The sequence below is a fragment of the Spodoptera frugiperda genome, chromosome 20 (assembly GCF_023101765.2).
Source record: "Spodoptera frugiperda isolate SF20-4 chromosome 20, AGI-APGP_CSIRO_Sfru_2.0, whole genome shotgun sequence".
NCBI lineage: Eukaryota > Metazoa > Arthropoda > Insecta > Lepidoptera > Noctuidae > Spodoptera > Spodoptera frugiperda.
In genome coordinates this window covers 6,075,907-6,097,524 of record NC_064231.1, presented here as the reverse complement: position 1 = coordinate 6,097,524, position 21,618 = coordinate 6,075,907, and the positions used below count along the sequence as shown (strand labels likewise).

Genomic DNA, 21,618 nt, shown 5'->3' with positions numbered 1-21,618 from the left:
AAGATGGCGGAGAGGTGCGCGCGCACGCTGCCCGCGCAGCCTGTCAAAACTCTACACACAAACAAATCTGTCTTTATTGCTAGCAATCTGAAATATGAATCACAATTTAATGTACTTATATAATGCCAAGCGTTTGTGATTATCCTGATGAGATAAAAAACTTTTCACCCCCTTGTTTTGAATTTTGATTGAATTTTGTAGATGTCGAGATTTTCCTCGTGAATAAATCAAGGCGCGCGGAGGAGGTAGCGCTCTAGAATGTTGCTTGTATCGGTTACAAATACATGCACAAACGTTGTCGGTACTTTACATAAGCACAAAGCTGTCCACACGATGTTCCCGAGCTATTTTCGGATCACAAGCCTCCCAGCCGTGACAGTTATTCGATTTATCTCCACTTTTCTCATACGTTTGTGTAGAAGACGGGTACAAGGGTGTTGTTTAACCACATTTACATAATATTTCATATAAGCTTATAAGAAAAACATATATTATTTTTCTTTGAATGTTTTATCGTAACGTGGTTTTACTGATACTGTAAGTGAGAGGGTAGGTTTGTGTAATAAATCAATGATATGCAAGGTGCGGGAGAGAATAATCTGTCGAACGACCCCTGCTAGAGCCTTGACCCCTATTTGACCCAATTACCTACATCGTAGCTCATACATTGATCATACTCTCTGGGCATCTACTTGTTTTAAAATATTATTCTATTCATTCTTTCTTTCTTAACAAGTTTACTAGTTATGAACCTTTAATTAAATGTTTACAACGGCGCTCGTTCCAAAGTGTACCTTCGAATGGAGAAGAACGAGCAAGAAACTCCATCGTTACTCTTTTCAAAAAATGTTTTTTACAATATCTCATATATTACCTATTGTCTATATATGTAGGAACAATGTAACGACAATACGACGTCAAAACTATGGGACAATAAAACCAATTTGTAAAGAATATAAATTAAAAAAGCGGGTTGTTTCAAACATAGTGCCCACATATGTACACTTACAATTTTGAAATAATGCTTCTATACAAATAAAAAATAATCTTTAATTTAATTTTTCAAATAAAAAAATAATAAATAACTGCTTGATGCCACAGGATCCCTAGACTACATTGGAATAAATTACTACTTTAATTTAACGTGTAACTAGTGATCGTATTAGAGCATTGTCTAGTGTGAGCGAGTGTCCAGTGGAGCCGGACCAACATGCTGCCACACATTTTTATCTTCAATATAATCTGACAGTTTATAATATGCCTGTTTACACAGTTCACGCTTTATACAAGATTTAAATTTTTCTCTTTCAGATTCAGTATGGTGGTTGGTAGTTTATTGTAACACTTAACACAAAATCCCATGAAGGATTTCTGCACTTTGGACAATCGGAATTGCGGTATAGCTAACTTATTTTTACCTCTCGTATTAAAATTGTGTCTGTCGCTTCTTTTTTCAAACAATTGTTGATTTTTTCTCACGTACATAATATTTTCGTAAATGAATTGAGAAGGCACTGTAAGAATGTTTATAGTTTTAAATAGTTCTCTCAAAGATTCGCGACGGGGCAAGTTATATATTGCTCGAATAGCTCGCTTTTGCAAAATAAAAATTGATTCTACATCCGCAGCTCGCCCCCACAGCAAAATGCCGTAAGACATTATGCTGTGAAAAAGCATTCGAGAATCCAAACTTTGCTTCTCATGGTTCCCACCCTATGGTACAATGTTATCGTATCATTAAGTATTTATAACAGAACACAGTTTTCATTACATTTTTCTTTACTTCACTTCATCCAAGTACCCATTCTAAGTAGCTAAATCAAATACAAAACCTCTCAATACCCAGTTACAAAGAAGAAACAGACTCTTTTCATGACGTCACTAGCATGTCACAAGCAGAGGAAATGAACTAGCATTCTTTTAACTAACGGTTCACTATACTGCGTCTTGTTACTGAACGTTATTGATTCAAATCCAATAGTTTTTCTATTTATTCAACCTCCTTTACTATTCAATAGGAGTTTATACTATCAAGGGAGCTAGGGACTTATAAATAAAATTGGAGTGTCTGTTTGTAATATTGAAATAAGCGCTTTTTACTACTTATGTATACGATACATACATCCAAATCACATGTTTTGCAATCTTTGACTATCTTTTGGTTTATCTGTCTGTCTGTTTGTTCCGGCTAATCTCTGCAATAGCTGGACCGATTTTCGCGGTACTGTTATTGGTAGACTGCTGATGTACCGAAGAGTAACTTTAGCCTACTTTTATTTAAGAAAAAAATACAAAAACCCATTTTTTTTCAGAAGTCATTATTTTACGTGGACAAAGTCACGGGCAACAGCTAGTGAGACAATAAATGTCTATACTTGTTTTGAAAGATACCGTTTGTAAAGAAAGATTTTCCGTTAGCAGGAAATAATTATCTTTGAAGGTTTTTGAACCTCGCTCATGATTGTTGTATGTTTCTACCCGTAGAAATGTATTTTTGGCTCAGTAATGATTATAAGCGAGGTTGAAATTATTTAAAGCGACATTTTTATATTATGTAAAACTTGGTAGTTATGTATTGAGAGTTTAACATAAAAATGTGGATTTTATTTCATAACAGCAAACTTTGTATCACCTCAAACATGATTTTCTCACTGTTCTCTAGTTTTAGCAAGACTAACGAAGAGTAATTGATTTTTAAATATAAAGATTAATAATATATCAAGCGTGGCTTTGCAACGATAGTACTACAGGTTCATGATAATTTAATAAATGGCTGGTTCAAATATAGAATTCTGTTTAATTTTTTTGAAAAATTAAATATGACACTGTCCTTAACAGTACACTGTTGGAATATGCATCTTCTCTGCCTAAGAATGATAGTTTGCCATATTCTCTGCGCTCTCTCGAAGACAGGTTGTAAATTGCCGTTTAAAAGTTCAAAAAAAGCGCTGTTGCCCGGTTTCTTTTACCGCTAAAATAAACAATATCAGGTAATCCAAAACATGAAGAAAGTAAGTAAAAAGTAAGCAAGTACATAATATTTGCTTCATGATCTCTGTATATATCTCTATTCTTGACAAAAACCCCATTCAGCTAATATTGAATATCGTTCTTAGTACACAGATTTATGATTGAAATCGGTTATCAAGTTTAGTGAGCTCTTACGATGCCCGAAAAAAAAAAGAACAAACGAGAAACAAAAGCTTTCTACTCCGCTGTCACCACATGTTTTCCAACCTTAAAATAATATTTGCCACCAAATCTGAAACTCCTAGAAACAATTGTTATAAACACGTCAACAGCATTGCTTTTAGCTTCTACACTGTTATTAAAAAACCATAGAATCCAAATCAAGAATTGCCAAAACGTTCATTTAAAATAACCACAAGCGAAAATTCACAACATGCAATAAACTTTTACGATGTTAATCAAAAATGTGCGAAAATTGTAGTTCACAGCAGTGTTTATGTGAATTTCATTGGCTGTTAATTTAAATAGACTTTTACGGAAAAATAACTTCATGCCACTCAAAGTGTTCACAATATTGCTGTTATAATTTTTACTAACAGTATGCCATCTATGAAAACCTACCAGAATATAATGGGTTACGAAATGCGTAGCCGCGTAGAACAATCTCGTAGCGGCTGACTACGAAACATTGTTGACATTGTTGCCGGTTCTAGATTCTGTTCATAGATGGCGGTTTACTCAATTTCATTACGTAGCTTTTCATAAAAAGTTTTTATTAATTTGAACTGCCTGTTTCATGTCAATCTGCGAGTGCATTATGGAAGTTTTGTTGATATTTTGACTAGTAGTAAGCTGTGTTCACTTAAATTTTATGACAAAATATCTTTTAAGTAGTTGAGTGTCGGTAGATAAGTATTCAAGAAAAACAAAACCTTTCGCTAACTGTGCACATAAAATGCCATGCATTACACATTTAGGGCTTTTCATTTTGTTTATTTGAGAAATGTCAACAATACACACCTCAAATTTTACATCTATTATATAAAAATAAGTCGGGTTTTCCTTCCTGACGCTATAACTCCAGAACGCACGAACCGATTTCCATGGTTTTGCATTTATTGGAAAGGTATAGGGTTCCGTGAGGTTTATAGCAAAAAAAAAAATTAGGAAAAAATCACATGGTGGCGAAACGGAGTTCGCCAGGTTTGCTAGTGATATTATAATTATATCGTGTTGGTCTTACCCACTCTACACTCTTTCGACTTGTTTTGTGGTTGTAACAATATGCAAAATTAATACCTGATATTATAATATTATTGTAATCGTGTTGACTCGAACTAGGAACTATTCATAGACCACAGGCTGCCGTTAATGTATGTATTGTATGTTATATTTTTTACGTTTTCGTTCTCGTCATTTCTTTCTGAAAAACTTTTGTATCCCAGGTCTCATTAGTAGTAGTAATGCATGCATGCACATGAACATAAGACTAATAGTTTAGTTCAACAATTTAATCAGTCAGTTTAATCAGGTGAAGACTTTTCATGAATTGGAAGTTGATAAAGTAAAAAATAGTTTAAAAATATTAACACCAAGAGACATTGTTTATCAAATAAAAATTTGCAACGACGATATAGAACAACTAAACCACCGCCTAATACAAAGTTGTTTGTGAAATTGACCTTTGAATGTCGTCAAATATTTCTGGCTTTTGTCGCGTCTGCGTGTGCGACGCGGCCGCGGAAATGTCGCGGACGAGAATAGACGGCACGTCGACATCTGTGACGTCACTACACGCCACGTCAACTCTTGCGCATACTCAATTTTTCCAACATCTTCCTTCCGAAAATTATTTAAATATAAAGTTCGCACCATTGCCATTTATCCCGCGTTGATTTGTCCATTAGTAGGCGATCTTGAACTAAATTAGTTATGACTTCAGCATAATTATACTGAAGTGTTATTTCATGATTTTAGTCCAATATTTTGTGTAGTGTAAGTACTCTTGGAAATATCATTTTGGATCAGACGATATTAACTATAAATCGGTAATTAACGGTTTACTCACGTACATTAATGGAGACTTTACTAGTTTAGACGCGGCGACGTCGCGTCTGCGCACGCTGCTCATGATGAAGAGTCCCTTTGTGACTAGAAACTGGTAGAGCTTATCTCCATTAATGTTCGTGAGTAAGCCGTGATATTTAGTCAATTAAGTGTGTCTTACAATAGTTATTACCGAAAAAAAGATCAGACACATTGTAAAAACCACGGGTAAAAACGGTAAATACGGAAATTCAGAGAGACTCATCTGAAATATGAATTTCCATTTAACTCATTGATTTTATTTTAAATCAGCATTACCTAAGCCATTTTGTCTTCTAAAAGGGTTATTGTTCTCTATTTTATTAGATTACGAAAATAATTTGATGTGGACTTCAATAATTCTTTAAATAATTGTTGTTTGTTATTAGTAGTCATGTTAACGCTGTCTAGTCATGGTGTGACAGGTACGAAATTTTCCCACGTTTGAAAAATATAAAGTTTTTGAGGCAAAAGTTCGAATCAGTATCATAAGTGTAAAGTTTTACTTTAAAGATAGCTTGTAAATAGGTTACTAGACTAAGTTCGCGTTATTCATTAGAAGATTTACACACTAACGTGGTATGGAAGCAACGATGAACATTGAGGGTTCTTTTCCACCAAGATGTGCTATGCTACGTTGCTGTGGATGCGTTTCTCTTCCACCAATCATATTCATTGGTACACATAGCTGAGCACTGGTGGAAACGGGTTCAACTAAGATATATTTTTTATGTGAAAAGATGCCGTGCCATGGATGTATGCCACGAATATGTGCTATGGATGGTTTCCCTACTATCGATACATCTCATACTCGAGCTGCACATTTCCATAACACTTCTTATTCGCACCGCTACATAGCTTAGTTTCAGTGGAAACAGTTACATAGTTTCACAGCTTAGCATCTTCGTAGCACTGGTGAAAAAGCACGCCCTGAAACTCGACATAGCTGAAAAGTTAGGATCAGGGGTATGGCAGGCAGGTACTAGGACCTAATGTACTTCATTTATCACTCGTCCTCTTCAATCTCGGAAAATTGTACGACGTCTTAATAAAGAGATATAGATAGATACCTAACGTGTGTAATAGTCGCAAAATGGTGTTGATTAGTTTCATAAATTACGGGAAATGGCGATCGTCAAATGAAAATCGAAAAGGATTGGGTATGAATAGTGTTAAAAGCTAGATGAAGTATTTTAATACTAGTATTAATTATAATTATTCTGTTCGAGGCACAGTCAACACATCTGTTTGTGCTATGAAAGTCAAGTGTTATATGCGGATAATGAGTTTTATGTTATCTCAAAACTGTTAGTGTATGCAATTTCATTCCTCGTGAAAAACTCATGTAATATATAATTATCTTAATAAATCATGGTACATTTCACCAAAAACATGACAGTTTATGAAATAGTTTACTAAAATTATCTGATTTATCTAGGCTAATGAGCTGTACTTGTATTGGCGACATAACAAAATACAGCGACCTTTTGAAATTGCACTGAGTTTGCATGTCGGTTGTTGGTTGAGCGGAGTGCATGTCAGCCAGGGTTGTCGGGCCAGGGCGCACGGGAGCACGCCGCACGGACTCCGCGTGTCGTTCGTCCGCGGCACAGCCCGCCAGTCCGACGTCGACCAGCGCGCCCGCCGCCCGCCGCGCCCGACGCGCTCGCTCGCGCGCTACCCATCCATGGACTACGATCGACCAAGCGAACTCACACTTTATTTTATAATCACCTCCTTAGCACCCTCCGAAACCCTCACCACAACCATCGAACGAATCCTACGAGCTTAATATGACAATGAAAAGTCACTTGCGAGAACTTTTGTCGACTTTCCAAAACTCTTAGTGATCGTCATTGCCCGCTAGAAAAACCCGCTTCAAAGTTGTTTTATTATTCAAAAATGCTTCTCAGAGTAAAATTATATCGGAACCTATTTATACACAAGAAACGACTGAAATTTTCTGATTGCAACCTTTGAAAAGTTTACACACGGTTTATGAACTATTTACACTGTTTTACAAATAGTTTTGGACATTACTTTTATCCTTCGTAAAACTACCCCTAGAACAATAAGCAACTATGACCAAAGACATTAAATAAACATAAGTTTAGTGTGTGTTTTAAATCTTTAATTAGAAGTGTTGAAAGACAAACTATTCAGTGTGTTATCAATAGATTAGTAGAACTGTAAGATTATATAGTGGGTGTGTTAGTGTACTTTTAAAATAATTTCATCGTATCCTACGGTTACTCATAACTAAATTGGTAAGTACTTTGTAATACTATAATAATGTAAGTCTTTAGTAGTAGAAGCGAAAGTTCAGGCAGATAGTTATCCGAGTTCACTCTACAAAAGAAACTTTTAATTACAGCGCATTGTTCATGTAAAAATTAGCGTAACGATAGTGTTACAGCACATACCTCTCGGAAGTTAAAATACAATTGTATCTTAAAATAAAATTGTTTTCGGGCGAGTGCCAGTACTTCAATGCTATTTTTTTAATAATGAGGACACATTCAAACTCTTTAAACTCGAAGAGAAACCAGGTCATACATATTTATTCAAAATGTGGTTTTGACAACATTTTTGAGTAGTCGTTCAAATTATTATGTGTTGTAACCGAGCGTGGTACATAACACGCAAGTAGGTGTTTTATATAGTCGTCGTAATACCTATCTAGTCGCCTTGTGCCAAGTCCAATGACATCGTGGGATATTTATAAAATAATTTTATAATGCCAAACGCCTTCTGTGGCTTTAAAAGACTAAGCGGTGTGTTAATTTACGTGAATTATGTATTTATTTTTTTACACAAATAAATGCATTAAGAAAATTTATTTCAAACTATGTGTTTAAGTTCTTTGAAATAAATTGAAAACATTAAAATTTGTTTCAAATGCATGAATAGAGGCTTAGATCTCTTTATATTATACACTAGCTTTTGCCCGCGACTTCGTTCGCGTGGAATAGTGACTTCCGGCAAATTTTTGGTTTTAACCACATAGTTCCCGATCTCGCGGGATCTCTTCAAAAATGAGATGTGGAAGATATTCCAGGGAACTCTTCAAAAATCAACATAATGAGCTCTGCGTTTGAATTTAATAGATGTATACTCACTTAGGGCATTGAAAAAATAGTTTAAAAACGGACTTAAACTAACTTAAAACTAAAGAAAGCTACGAATTACGAATTTATAACAATTAAAAAAGAAACTATATTACAACCTATCCTCTATGCTATAATAACCAAGCTTAAACTAAATAATTTAAAAGAAACGACTTAAATCTAATCTAATTAAAAAAAAATTAGACTTACAATTTTATTTAAAAAACTAACTACAGTAACTACTAATAATCGATATCAAACTAAACCTACGTTAAATAGTTTAACCAAAAAACCAGGAAAACCCAACAAATAAACTTATTAATTGACAAATACAACGAAACCAATTTAGAATATACGAAACAGCAGGACCACTACAGACAAATAATCATACGACTGATAATACACTTTTTCTACGATAGTACCGAAGCGCTCGGCCGATACCCAACCAAATGAATGTAACGAAACCATAGCGCGATCTATTTCGATCTATCGAGGATAAAGACAACTTGGATTATTTATTTATACTCCGTTCGGGCATTTTCTTTGTACTAAAAGTTTAATTATATTGATATTATTTTTTTATACCTTTTTACTATTTATTTACTTTTTTTCGATGAATTAAAACAATAACATGAACCGAAGTCGTGTAACGATCGACATAGAATTATTTATAAATAATTTATTTCTTATTTTTATTTTTTGATTTTTGAAATAAAAATATATCTATGTCCTTTCTAAGGTTCTAAACTATATCTGTACCAAATTTCAACCAAATCCGTCAAATAGTTGCGGAGATTAATGGTATAAGCATAGAATGTTCGACGTGATTCTTTAATTTGACATAACTTTTTTATTTATGAACCGATTGACATGAAACAAACACTAAATGTAAATTTAAGCATCCCACAATATATTCGTGAAAACCGCATCCAACTCGGATCAGCCGTTTCTGAGATTAGCGCGCACAGACGAACAGACAAACAGACAAACAGACAAACAGACAAACAGACAAACAGACAAACAGACAAAAAAAAGTTAATTACATTTTTGGGTTCGACATCGACATAACAATAACCCCTGCTATTTTTTTTATTTTTATTTTCAATGTACAGACAGCACTTTTCTACGATTTTATTATATGTATAGATTTCATATCCATTAAGAAGATTAAATATGCTATTTCAATCGACAGTAAAAGCTGTATGCTACGTATATAAAATTCGCAAAACCAATGACTTGAGCCATTTTATAAATAAGTTCACGACAAAGCCCGTTCTGACAACAATAGACAAACAGTCAGTTAGATTACAACGAACATTAGTTCGTATACTTTATGGGCATTCAAATTAAATGTCGCGTGGCGTTGCCTTGACAATAGTTTTATTTTAGCAAAACCATAACTTACCTACCTGAACTGTTTATTAGGCCTTCGTGACATTTATAGACTGTTAAAATTGTTGCGAAATTGATTCGGATACAAATTAACGTACCTACGTCGAGATAATGTATGTATATCACTCACTCTTAAGACAGTTAGAAAGTATAACCTACTCTTTTTGCAATATATCTCAAAACAACAGACAGAAGCACGCTTCTTTGATGGAATAGTTTTTTAAACGTTGCCTCACACTTACATAATTATAATTACATATGCACATAACACCCAGACTCGAAACAACAATTTGTGGATCACACAAAGAGTTGCTGTGTGCGGGAATCGAGCCTGCTACAGGTTACGCGGCAACCACCACACAAACCGTGCAGTCGATTTTCTAAAATAACTAAAATAATCCCTGTTTCTTTCTAAAAAACCAAGCATCTATTATTCGTAGTGCTTATCTTTATGTGAACTTTGCATAGGTATAATGATATAATATCTACCTACTAAGTTCAAAACTGCTCCAAAAATTAACTATTTTCATTCACATTTACCTCTGTAACTTGTTAAGATTACTTACCTAAGCTACAACACTACTTCCTATAAATAAGAACACGTTTTCATGTTTGAAACTTTATTCATTACAAGAAGTAATTAAATAGGGAAATGAAAATTTTACTTACACGCCATCTTTGTTTTGTTTCCAGTAAAGTCATTAAAACATATTATGAATAGTTACGAGAGAGAACGTTACAACTTCTTACAATGATAACGTTACGACTTCTAAGCTGAAATAGACCATTCCGGACATAGTTGCTATTAAAATAGAGATAATTGTTTAAAGTTATATATGCGTTGGTACATGCTTATACAGACCTAAGTCATTCTTTAAATACAAAATGTCACGTTTTACATGAAGAAAGAAGAATATCGAACTTTAAGGCTGCCTGAGGTAGCGTAGCGGAAAAACGGAGAAATATTAACCAATAGGATTGCACAAAATCTCCACTCCTCTTTACTGGACAGATCTTATTGGTTAATATTTGTCCGTTTCTCCGCTCTGCTACCTCGCTCCGCTCCTGTGGACAGGCAGCCTAATATTCACATGTTATCTTCCTCTCACATTAAACAATTTAACGAACAGGTACTAAAAGTTCTATTATATTGTTAATTAAAATGTAATTAACTGTTTATAGAAAACTTTCATAGTTACTTAGTACTTACTTACAACTTATGCATAGTTAAAGAAGGGGGAAACAATCTAAGTTTCATAACTATTAAAGGCTTAAAACTAAATGCCGTACTCGTAAACACTTAATGATTACCTACTAACTATTAAGTACCTATAAATATTCCTTAGTAACGATTTAGTTCCGAAAACCATTTCTAAGGATCGGGTCAAGTAACCATTAAATTACTCTCAGTTAGAGAATAAATAAGTAATTACTATTTAATATACAAACGTAGTATTTAGTTCTTGGGTATAAAATAAACGTTACAATTTTCATAGCCGTCTGTACATGTTAAATGAGAAATTGAAATGTCACCGAACCGAGTAATGAGGATCATTAAATGGTAAGACGTACTTTTTACGGTTGACAAATGCAAATATAATTTGTCGTGTTTATTACTATGTCTTAATATTCAATCTTGATTATTTCAGTTTACATTATCGATTTAATAATGATTGTAATACGTAGTAGGGAAATTTTTAATTAAGCAAGAGCAGCATAGCAAGCTGTATCTTGCTAACGTAACTCTTCGAGGAACGTGCTCGGTTAGTTTCAAGACACAACAGAGCTCATAATGAGCACGCGAGGCTACCGACTACGTGGCGATCGCAATCGTCATAAGACTTAGCAACCATCTTGGAAAAACACGTCAGAAAATCATATTGTCTAATTAATCATTAATTTGATTAAGGAATGTTTTCAAAATATTAATGGTTTGTTTATTTTAACACGAACCGAGTTAAAAATTGTAGAAAAACATAATGTTCCAATTAGACGTTCTCAGATAGCGAGCGAGTAATGAGCCCCATTTCTTTTCCTAACCTTCACATTGTTTGAAAAAGGACAATTTCCATGGGCCAACAAAAATGAGAAACATTCTGTTGACAATGCTTGGCCGAATAACACAGAATTGTTTATTAATGTCGTTTGTAAGGGTACAACTCGGGAAAAACATACAAAAATTAAAAGATATGAAAAGTAATTTGACTTTAAATTTATTTTCTGATTGTTTTCTTTGAGAATTTTATCTTGAAAGATTGCTTCTCACCTTGATTGATAGTGCTATTAGTTCTTTATATGCCAAAAACACAATTTAGTTCATAAATCTTTATCTTTACACCTACGGTTATTTCATTTTTCATTATTTTTTGGTAAATCATATTAAGCATTGATTTTTTTTACAAGGTACCGGTCTCCAAATAAATTATGTCTTTGAAAATGTATTGGAATAAATGGATTTCTTAGATACGCATATTTTTATTAAAATTACAAATGAGTGTCAAAGAATTTTGTTTACTCTTACATAAAACAAAATAGAAGGTCAATGTAAAAAAAAACAATTTTCAATATTCTAAAAGCTTAAATGACATATACCATACCTAACATAATGATAACATAATGTATGTATCTGAATCAATTTATAGAAAAGCATTTAAGGTAAGTGACATTTTGTAGCCCATTTATGGAATTTTATGTCCAAGTTACGAAGTTTAATAACTTGTCTTTTTGCGAGAGAAAATATTGGCGTGTTTAAATATACATCCTCGCTTCCCATGGGGGTCGTAAAATGATACGCGTAATTACAATTTTGATAAAAGCTGTTTTATATGAAAATATTGCGACATCGAGGTAACAATAATCCTAAGTACACATCTTCATATGTTTCAGAATGCAAAACCAATACCTTTTAGTTATGCGGATCTTGGCAGGGGGCCCATCAGCTATTTAAAGCGCTGTCACATCTAGTAGTATCCTAAATAAACACACAATCAAACTATCATTGTGCGGCTGCGGTATCTTATCTTGCAATATAAGCGTCGATCGATATATTTGAACTCATTCCAGGAATATCCAGAATATAAGTTTCTGTGGGACAGCTCTGTCCCATATTTCGATCTGTGAACGGACGGATTCCTACTACGGTTGAATTTAGCCGGTTCAAAAGTTATTTTTGAATTGAACCGGCTTTTGGATTAGCCGTCTAGACTGCTATTTTTGCTATGAGTCTGTGTAGTTTTCATCAGAACTAAAAATGGAAGAGAAACAACTGTCACTTAGTAGTTCGGAACTGTGAAGTTGCAAAGTATATTGGGTCAGTACATTATTTTTGTATAGGGATCGAACGCTAGTAGAGTTTCCCGAATCATTTGAAAGGAATCATTGTAAGTCCGCGGCTTTCTCCCCTTTTGTATCATAAAGATAAAATGGTTCCTTAAGAATATGATAAGATCAGGCAGCTCTTCTAACTTTAATCAGAAAGTCGTTATATCGAACACAACAATCCTTAAGAGACGTTGCTACGTTCAAAATGATAAGGGTAAAGTATGCGTCTTCATATGGGGTCGGTACCTGAATTTCGACATATTGTAACAATTATTTGGAGATTTTCTAATTACGTTTTACAAATAATAAATAAAAGTGATACATCCTATTCTTTGATAATTTTACTATAATATAATTAATTGTCACTATATTATTATGTAAATAAAAATGAAAATATGATTAAAATTATATTTTTTTGAACTTATGACTACAAAATTACCTTTATCTTTATATTCAGTACCAGCCAATCTATACATATAATAAAATCGTAGAAAAGTGCTGTCTGTACATTGAAAATAAAAATAAAAAAAATAGCAGGGGTTATTGTTATGTCGATGTCGAACCCAAAAATGTAATTAACTTTTTTTTTGTCTGTTTGTCTGTTTGTCTGTTTGTCTGTTTGTCTGTTTGTCTGTTTGTCTGTTTGTCTGTTCGTCTGTGCGCGCTAATCTCAGAAACGGCTGATCCGAGTTGGATGCGGTTTTCACGAATATATTGTGGGATGCTTAAATTTACATTTAGTGTTTGTTTCATGTCAATCGGTTCATAAATAAAAAAGTTATGTCAAATTAAAGAATCACGTCGAACATTCTATGCTTATACCATTAATCTCCGCAACTATTTGACGGATTTGGTTGAAATTTGGTGCAGATATAGTTTAGAACCTTAGAAAGGACATAGATATATTTTTATTTCAAAAATCAAAAAATAAAATAAAAATAAAATAAAATAAAATAAAAATAAAATAAAAATAAAATAAAATATAAATAAAATAAAAATAAAATAAAATAAAATAAAAATAAAATAAAAATAAAAATAAAAATAAAAATAAAATAAAAATAAAAATAAAATAAAATAAAATAAAATAAAAATAAAATATAAAAATAAAATAAAAATAAAAATAAAATAAAAATAAAATAAAAATAAAAAAAAAATAAAATGAAAATAAAATAAAAATAAAATAAAAATAAAATAAAAATAAAATAAAAATAAAATAAAAATAAAAATAAAAATAAAATAAAAATAAAATAAAAATAAAATAAAAATAAAAATAAAAATAAAAATAAAAATAAAAATAAAAATAAAATTAAAATAAAATTAAAATAAAATTAAAATAAAATTAAAATAAAATTAAAATAAAATTAAAATAAAAATAAACGAAAAAATAAAAACAAAATAAAAATAAAAATAAAATAAAAATAAAATAAAAATAAAAAAAAAATAAAAATAAAATAAAAATAAAATAAAAATAAAAAAAAATAAAATAAAAAATAAATTTATTCCGGACATACAGCGCCATCTATTGTTCAATTTCGTACTTATAGTACGGAATTGAACAATGTCGGGCTGTTCCTATACTCCGTAGATAGATGGCGTTGATCGCGCAATGGTGTAATTACAATTGTTCAGTTCATGTTATTGTTTTAATTCATTGGAAATTTGTTTTTACAAAATAGTAAAAAGCAATGAAAAATATAACATAATACAACTTTTAGTACAAAGAAAACGCTCTAACGGAGTATAGATAGTTCTATGTCGATCGTTACACGACTTCGGTTCATGTTATTGTTTTAATTCATCGAAAAAAGTTAACAAATAGTAAAAAGGTATGAAAAAAATTATATCAATATAATTAAACTTTTAGTACAAAGAAAATGCCCGAACGGAGTATAAATAAATAATCCAAGTTGTCTTTATCCTCGATAGATGGCGTTGGGATCCAAAGATTGCGCTATGGTTTTGTTACAATTATTTGGTTGGGTATCGGCCGAGCGCTTCGGTACTATTGTATAGAAAATGTGTATTATCAGTCGTATGATTATTTGTCTGTAGTGGTCCTGCTGTTTCGTATATTCTAAATTGGTTTCGTTGTATTTGTCAATTAATAAGTTTATTTGTTGGGTTTTCCTGGTTTTCTGGTTAAACTTTTTAACGTAGGTTTAGTTTGATATCGATTATTAGTAGTTACTGTAGTTAGTTTTTTTAATAAAATTGTAAGTCTAATTTATAAATAAATTAGATTAGATTTAAGTCGTTTCTTTTAAATTATTTAGTTTAAGCTTGGTTATTATAGCATAAAGGATAGGTTCTAATATAATTTCTTTTTTAATTGTTATAAATTCGTAATTCGTAGCTTTCTTTAGTTTTAAGTTAGTTTTCATCTTAAGTTCGGAAAGATTATAATATTTCTTTAGTTAAAGTCCGTTTTTAAACTATTTTTTCAATGCCCTAAGTGAGTATACATCTATTAAAATCAAACGCAGAGCTCATTATGTTGATTTTTGAAGAGTTCCCTGGAATATCTTCCACATCTCATTTTTGAAAAGATCCCGCGAGATCGGGATCTCATCATCATCATCATCATCATCATCATCATCAGCCTATAGCTATGGGAACTATGTGGTTAAAACCAAAAATTTGCCGGAAGTCACTATTCCACGCGAACGAAGTCGCGGGCAAAAGCTAGTATTGTAATAAAAAGAATTAATCGTTCCACTTAAAAGACCTAACAAATTAAAAACTAATAGTTATACTTTATTACCTACCGTGTAGAGTAGGGTGTGGCTTGCGGTCACCACAAGTGCGGTTAGTGGTCTTTTCTCACTTATTAAAATAAACCAGTTTCAATCTGCGGCCAGAGTAGTTATAAGATTTTATATATTCTTCACAAAATGAAAAAGAGCTGTAAGAAAAATCGTGAAGTTTTTGCTTCATTTCGCAGTACGAAATAAGATTTGTTTGCATTAAACGCGAACCCAGCGTTAAAACTAGATTTTTAACAGAATATTGTCTGAATAAAAATATGGTTTATTTCTTTGCTTCATTTGATATTCAAATTATTTTTCGATTCTATATTTATTGAACCTACATTGTTTCTAGAACTGTTAGTTAAATATAACAATTCTTTGTTATCTAAAAAAAGGTAAAATTTTGCTACAAAAAACATTACTGCATTTTTTATAATACTAGTTCAGATAAAATAACATACGAAACAGAACATAAAATAATGGAAATTTTACAACAGAAATAAGACTGAATTTATATCTGTGAAATATAAATTATACACGGTATTATTAATTAGTACTCTCAATATGAAATACGGGAAAATGTATTTTGCAGAAGAATATGTTGTATTGAATAAAACACATAATAGTTGAAATAGCTTTCATTTTGAGATTCTCCGAATTGATTAATTAGCTTTTCATGTTACCTGTACCTTTACTAAGAAATGAAATTAATATCAATATAAACAACTATCTTATAATTAAGGCATTGCAACGACCTTCAACTATTGAAATAAAGAAAACGGCTTTACAAAAGAAGTCAAACGTACTCATTGATAAGAGTCCCGGTGTGATCTGAAACTAGTAGAAGCTTTTCTCGAAAAGTAGGTATTTCTCACGATACTTATTACAGAAAAATCATTAAATAATAACATTACAAATAATTCCCAACTGACTGACCAATTGCATTGCCATACTTAACAAGTTAAATCAATCGTTTGAAAAGGTAGACAACGCCAGGTGGCGCCACTTACGGTATATTCTCAGCGCTCTCAACGTTAGATTGCATTATTAACGAGTAGGATTTGTCTTTGTTTCTCCAGACGACTTTAAAGTTGGTCGTAAGGCAACTTTGTGCCTTTCATGTAGGTCACAAACCATCCTTGTAGGTATAACTACATATAGGTCACCATGATGTCAGACAATAGAAAATTCAATTTTATGGCCGCTAATATTAAAGTTCTAAATTCAATGCACTATTATCATGAGAATGAATTTTATTAATTCATCATTCATTTCAAGTTTGATGTAGGTAAAATTGAATTTGGTACGTTGAAATGTTTTATCTCCCTATGAAAAGCTTTTCATGAAAATACTAATTAAAATGAGAAAATCTTATGAATTCAAATTTAATAACGTTGATACGAGTATTACATTATACTGTGTAATAGTGATACCCAAATTACTATTGGATATTGTTGCAAGTGCCATGATCATTTAACTCAGTTCTAATAATAATAAACATGATACTCTCTCGTATAAGTTCATAATAGTGTTAGTCCATTCAGTTTATAAACTTATACTAGCTCCTTCCACGCGGTTTCACCCGCTCTGTTTTACTTCGTATTAGATCATAGCGTGAAAGCGTGATGTTTTATAGCTTTTTAGATAAATACACTATCTAACACAAAAATAATTATTCAAATCGGATCAGTAGTTCCGAAGATCAGCGCGTTCAAACAAACAAACGCAGTTTTATATATTAGTATAGATTTCTAGTTTTAATATATCTGGTTAAAAATTTAAAAGATACCGACATCTAGAATTCTACTTTAGGAAGTGTAACACAAACCGACCCACAGGTAACTGATATCTTTTCTTTGAAACAGTTATGAAATGTAACTCTGAAAGTTTTGTCTCAACTTTACAGGTGTCTTAAAACTTTTATGTAACGTTCGCTGTAGAAAATTGAATAGAAAATATACAAGTAGAGTTTTGTGTGGATACTAAGAACTATTTGTGACTAAGTATCCACATCCATATTATTTATGACTAACAATTTTATATTTGAAGTCTAAATTTGAGCCTCGTCATTCTTTAATTTAGAGGGTTGGTTGTTAGTTTTAGCAATAGTTTATTTACTCTTTTCTTAACTGAGTGTATTTACTTTATAACTATTATATTACTATTATAACTTTATTAGCTTCTGCCAGCGGCTTCGCCGTAAAAATTATCCTATCACCCAAGACAATTAGAATCCTATAATACATATGGTATACACCAAAATGCGTTTAGTAGTTTCAGCGCCATTGACGGACAAAAATCCAAACAAACTTTCACATTTACAAAATTAGTGTGATAATAGATCAATTCAAAAGTTCACAATCCAGATAAAAATAAGTCCATGTCTAAAATTCGACCAACCTTTATGAAATGTTTGTTACAGTCTGAATTGCGATAGCTGGCCGTGTCTAAACGTAATTACCTGTCTGTTCCCTAAATTGTTTACCTAATCGTCGAAACTAAACACCGATAATGCGTTATGTCAATAGCAAATGGCTACCGATTTTCTTCGAGGTATTAACGTGGGCTTAACGCAGATATTAGGTAGGTATCCATTTATTATTTAACAGAAGAAAGCTATGATTGATTGGTAAATCGATTACAGTACTTAGGAATAAATAGGATTGTGTTGTGTAGGTATGCTAGATGCTCACGATATCCTAATACCTATTCAACATGAAAAAAACTATTCTTTTTCGATTAAGTGCTCTTACTTATAAATTTAAATTGGTTCTCTCCGTATAGGTATATACATACTTACATCAATTAAAACGCACGATAGAATAGGTAAGTTTATATTCGATTTCCAGAGTATTTTATGTATACTTACGTACATTCATGCGTCTGTCCAGATAAATATTTGCATAGTTTTACATGAAAGATTTCGGTTTGAAAGCCGACTAACAGCAGCAAAACACAGTTAATTAACTATCATAATACAGTATTCAAGAGCATATTCCCCTCTTTATAACAGATGCGACTAATATATCTGTCGCATCAACACTCAAGCCATGTCGACTTGTCTCATAATAAATTTCCGCGTACATCTTAAAATGTTACAAACACGTGAAGTGCATCATGTGAGCTCATAATATTTCGACTAATGAGACTTACAACACGAGGCTTGTGTTACAAAATAAATGTACGGAAACTGTTTACTCGAATCTCCTTCTATGGAAGCGCAGTAAAGTGTAATTACTTCATTTTGAAATTGTACCTTAATGTTGTGCATTATGTTTGTGTTATTATTCCTTTATAGTTTTTACGAAGTACGAAGTATTTTTAAGTAACCAGAAGTATTTACTTGTGTCAATATTTTGTGTACATTTGAGTTTACAACCCTTTTTTTGAAAAAAAAAGTTATCAAGATAAAGCTGATAGCAAAAATACAAAAAATAAATAGTTTTTCTTTTGATCTAAATCATGGCAATCAAGGTAACCACATAATAAACAAATAATACATTGTATTCTCTAATCAAAATGGTGTTACTTCGACAGTTAATAGAATACTAATCGATGCCTATCCGATTACGTACCTCCATTCGATTAAGTAGAGTCACGAAATGTCTACCCAGGTAGTGATTACAATAGAATTAGTTAGCTTGAAAAGTTACATGTTGATAAATTGATTGACTTGACTACGTGTCCACTCGTTGACACAAGTGCTAATTATTTCAGGCCAGTCCGACCACAATATTGTGGTTTATGGTTGTATACAAATGACGCTATAAAAGTTGATACAAAATCAATTTGGCGTGGTTGCGACAACCCTACAGTGTTTTTGGGTCATAAATCAGTAATTAGCATCACTAAAAGTTAGGGTTGTTAAGAAAATATCGTAATTACTGCTATGTTCTTCACGTAAGCATGCACACAATAGTCTTATTGATGTTACAAGTTTTGAGGTCTGTCCAATAATTTAATCTTAAAACTGCAACAAACATAGGTACACCAGTAATGAAATACCTACCGTACCTCATTAAATTCTAAAAGTAAACAAAAATCTACCGAAAAACCGATATTTTTGGCTTTAAAGGTACGCATTGTAAGCAATCACAAAACAGAGATTAATCTTCAAAAATATCTGTTCCAAAGCAAATGTTGATATTTGGAAATCAGAAAGCACCCTCATCCTGCGATCATTCATGACAGTTTCTTTTATGACACACCTTTCTCCCTAACCACAGGGTAAGACGCCTTGTACCTGCCACCCCATACATGCATATTACCGCAGGCGAATTGTCGAAAGCTTTTCTGTTGATGACTCGTAAGATGAACGTAGTATACATCTATATAGTAGATACTTCTGTATACATATATATGTTTCATAAATCGTAAAAAGTTTTCCATTTTCCTTGAGAACATACTTCTTAAGTAATTTTTGACCCAGGTGTCTGATGACGTCTCTTTATCTTGCATCTTCGTAATAAAAACGCCTTTAGATCATAAAAGAGGTTATGTATTTGCATACAAATGATATGTATGTTACGGTAAGAGTGAATAATTGAAAATTATTAATAATTATCTACTATTATTAATAATTACCGAAACTCGAGGTAAAAGTGATAAATTAATCACATTTGTCGATTATTATTAATAATTTTACCCCAGTGGTGATAAATGTAATAAGTGGCCAAGATGTTATTTTTATTTCAATTTAAACGGCAATATATTTTACTTGCACAACAAATAATTGTTAAATTCTATGATAATACTTTTAAAATTTTAAATTGATGCATTTATAGGTGCTACAGAAGATTTACAGGCAAACCAAATATGATTGTTGATTATTGCTTTTAGGATTCGTGTTGATTTTGTTAATGAAACAATAATTGTTCCGTGTCCTCCGGGCGGTCCTCGCAGTGATGACACCTGTGCTTTTCCTCCCGCCCAATCAGAAACAGGAACCTACCCAAACTCCCATGTCCGGTAAGCAACTGCGTCAGGCGGTGAGGACGCCGTGGCGTCTCTCTAGCCACTCCTCAAACAGGGGACTTACCGCTGCAACGACAGCGAGCCCAGATAAATGTAGAAGGGCACTATTTAATATTCTAGTTCAGAATATGTGAATTTGTTGTCCTTTCGGTTTAAAGCAAGTACAAGTAACCTTGTTTGTGTGATCTCTAATTAATATAATCGTAAGACGGTGTTTAATATTATAAATAAATACATGCTGGTCAAAAAACATAGGGTTAATATTTATTTTATTACTTTCACCAATATGTGTCGTGAATTATTAATAATCACTACTAAAAGTAATAAATTTCGATCGATTATTCACATTTACCAAAACATGTGGTTATTATTATTAATAATTTTGTAAAATTATTAATAATTTTCAATTAATCACATTTACCGTAACATGTATATTCTTTAAACATCTGAGTGAGTAATTTAAAGTAGGTCGTGAGCTTGAACTGTCATTACGATTTTAATATATTCTGAATTACAATCTCTTTCATGAAGTACTTATTATTATTATTTAAAGTGATACAAAATGGCATTGATCCCAGACTTGTGAGTATAACCACCGTACTCAGAGTCATTTAACGGTAACTTAACACAGTCCATAGCAATTGTTTTCGATACAAAATCATTATAAAGGAATCGTTTAAGTAATTATTAAATGTCAATGTGTAAGTACTTGAAGCAAATCTAACTACCTATATACACGCAATAGTAAGAATGAGAATGTATAAGAACTATGCTTACCTCATGTTATAAACATGATCATAACACCAGCATAATGCGTATCTCGCACCTAATATCTGCTATCACTAATCCGTAGCTATAACAGTACCTATATAACATCATATGTTTTGGTATTCCGTGCGAGGAACTATTATTGTGTATTATGAATACCTAGCGCTGTAATACATATAGGTATTATTATGTATGCAGTACTTACTATTTGCGTATCAATGATATTAGTTTGCGTTAAGATGTATATTGCAATA

At 32.1% G+C, this 21,618-nt stretch overlaps 1 protein-coding gene across 12 annotated transcripts in view; it reads left to right on the top strand.

The window, feature by feature from the left end:
- The first annotated feature begins 6,591 nt into the window (after positions 1–6,591).
- The window catches only part of LOC118281882 (uncharacterized), a 173,360-nt gene continuing 158,333 nt past the window's right edge, over positions 6,592–21,618 (top strand). For 5 of the 12 annotated variants that reach the window (XM_035602695.2, XM_035602731.2, XM_035602703.2 and 2 more), the window contains exon 1: positions 6,594–7,322. The gene's annotated coding sequence lies outside the window, so the exon portion shown is untranslated. Of the gene's footprint in view, positions 7,323–21,618 lie in introns of all 12 variants that reach the window. The other 7 variants (XM_050701701.1, XM_035602676.2, XM_035602687.2 and 4 more) reach the window with 3 other exon arrangements.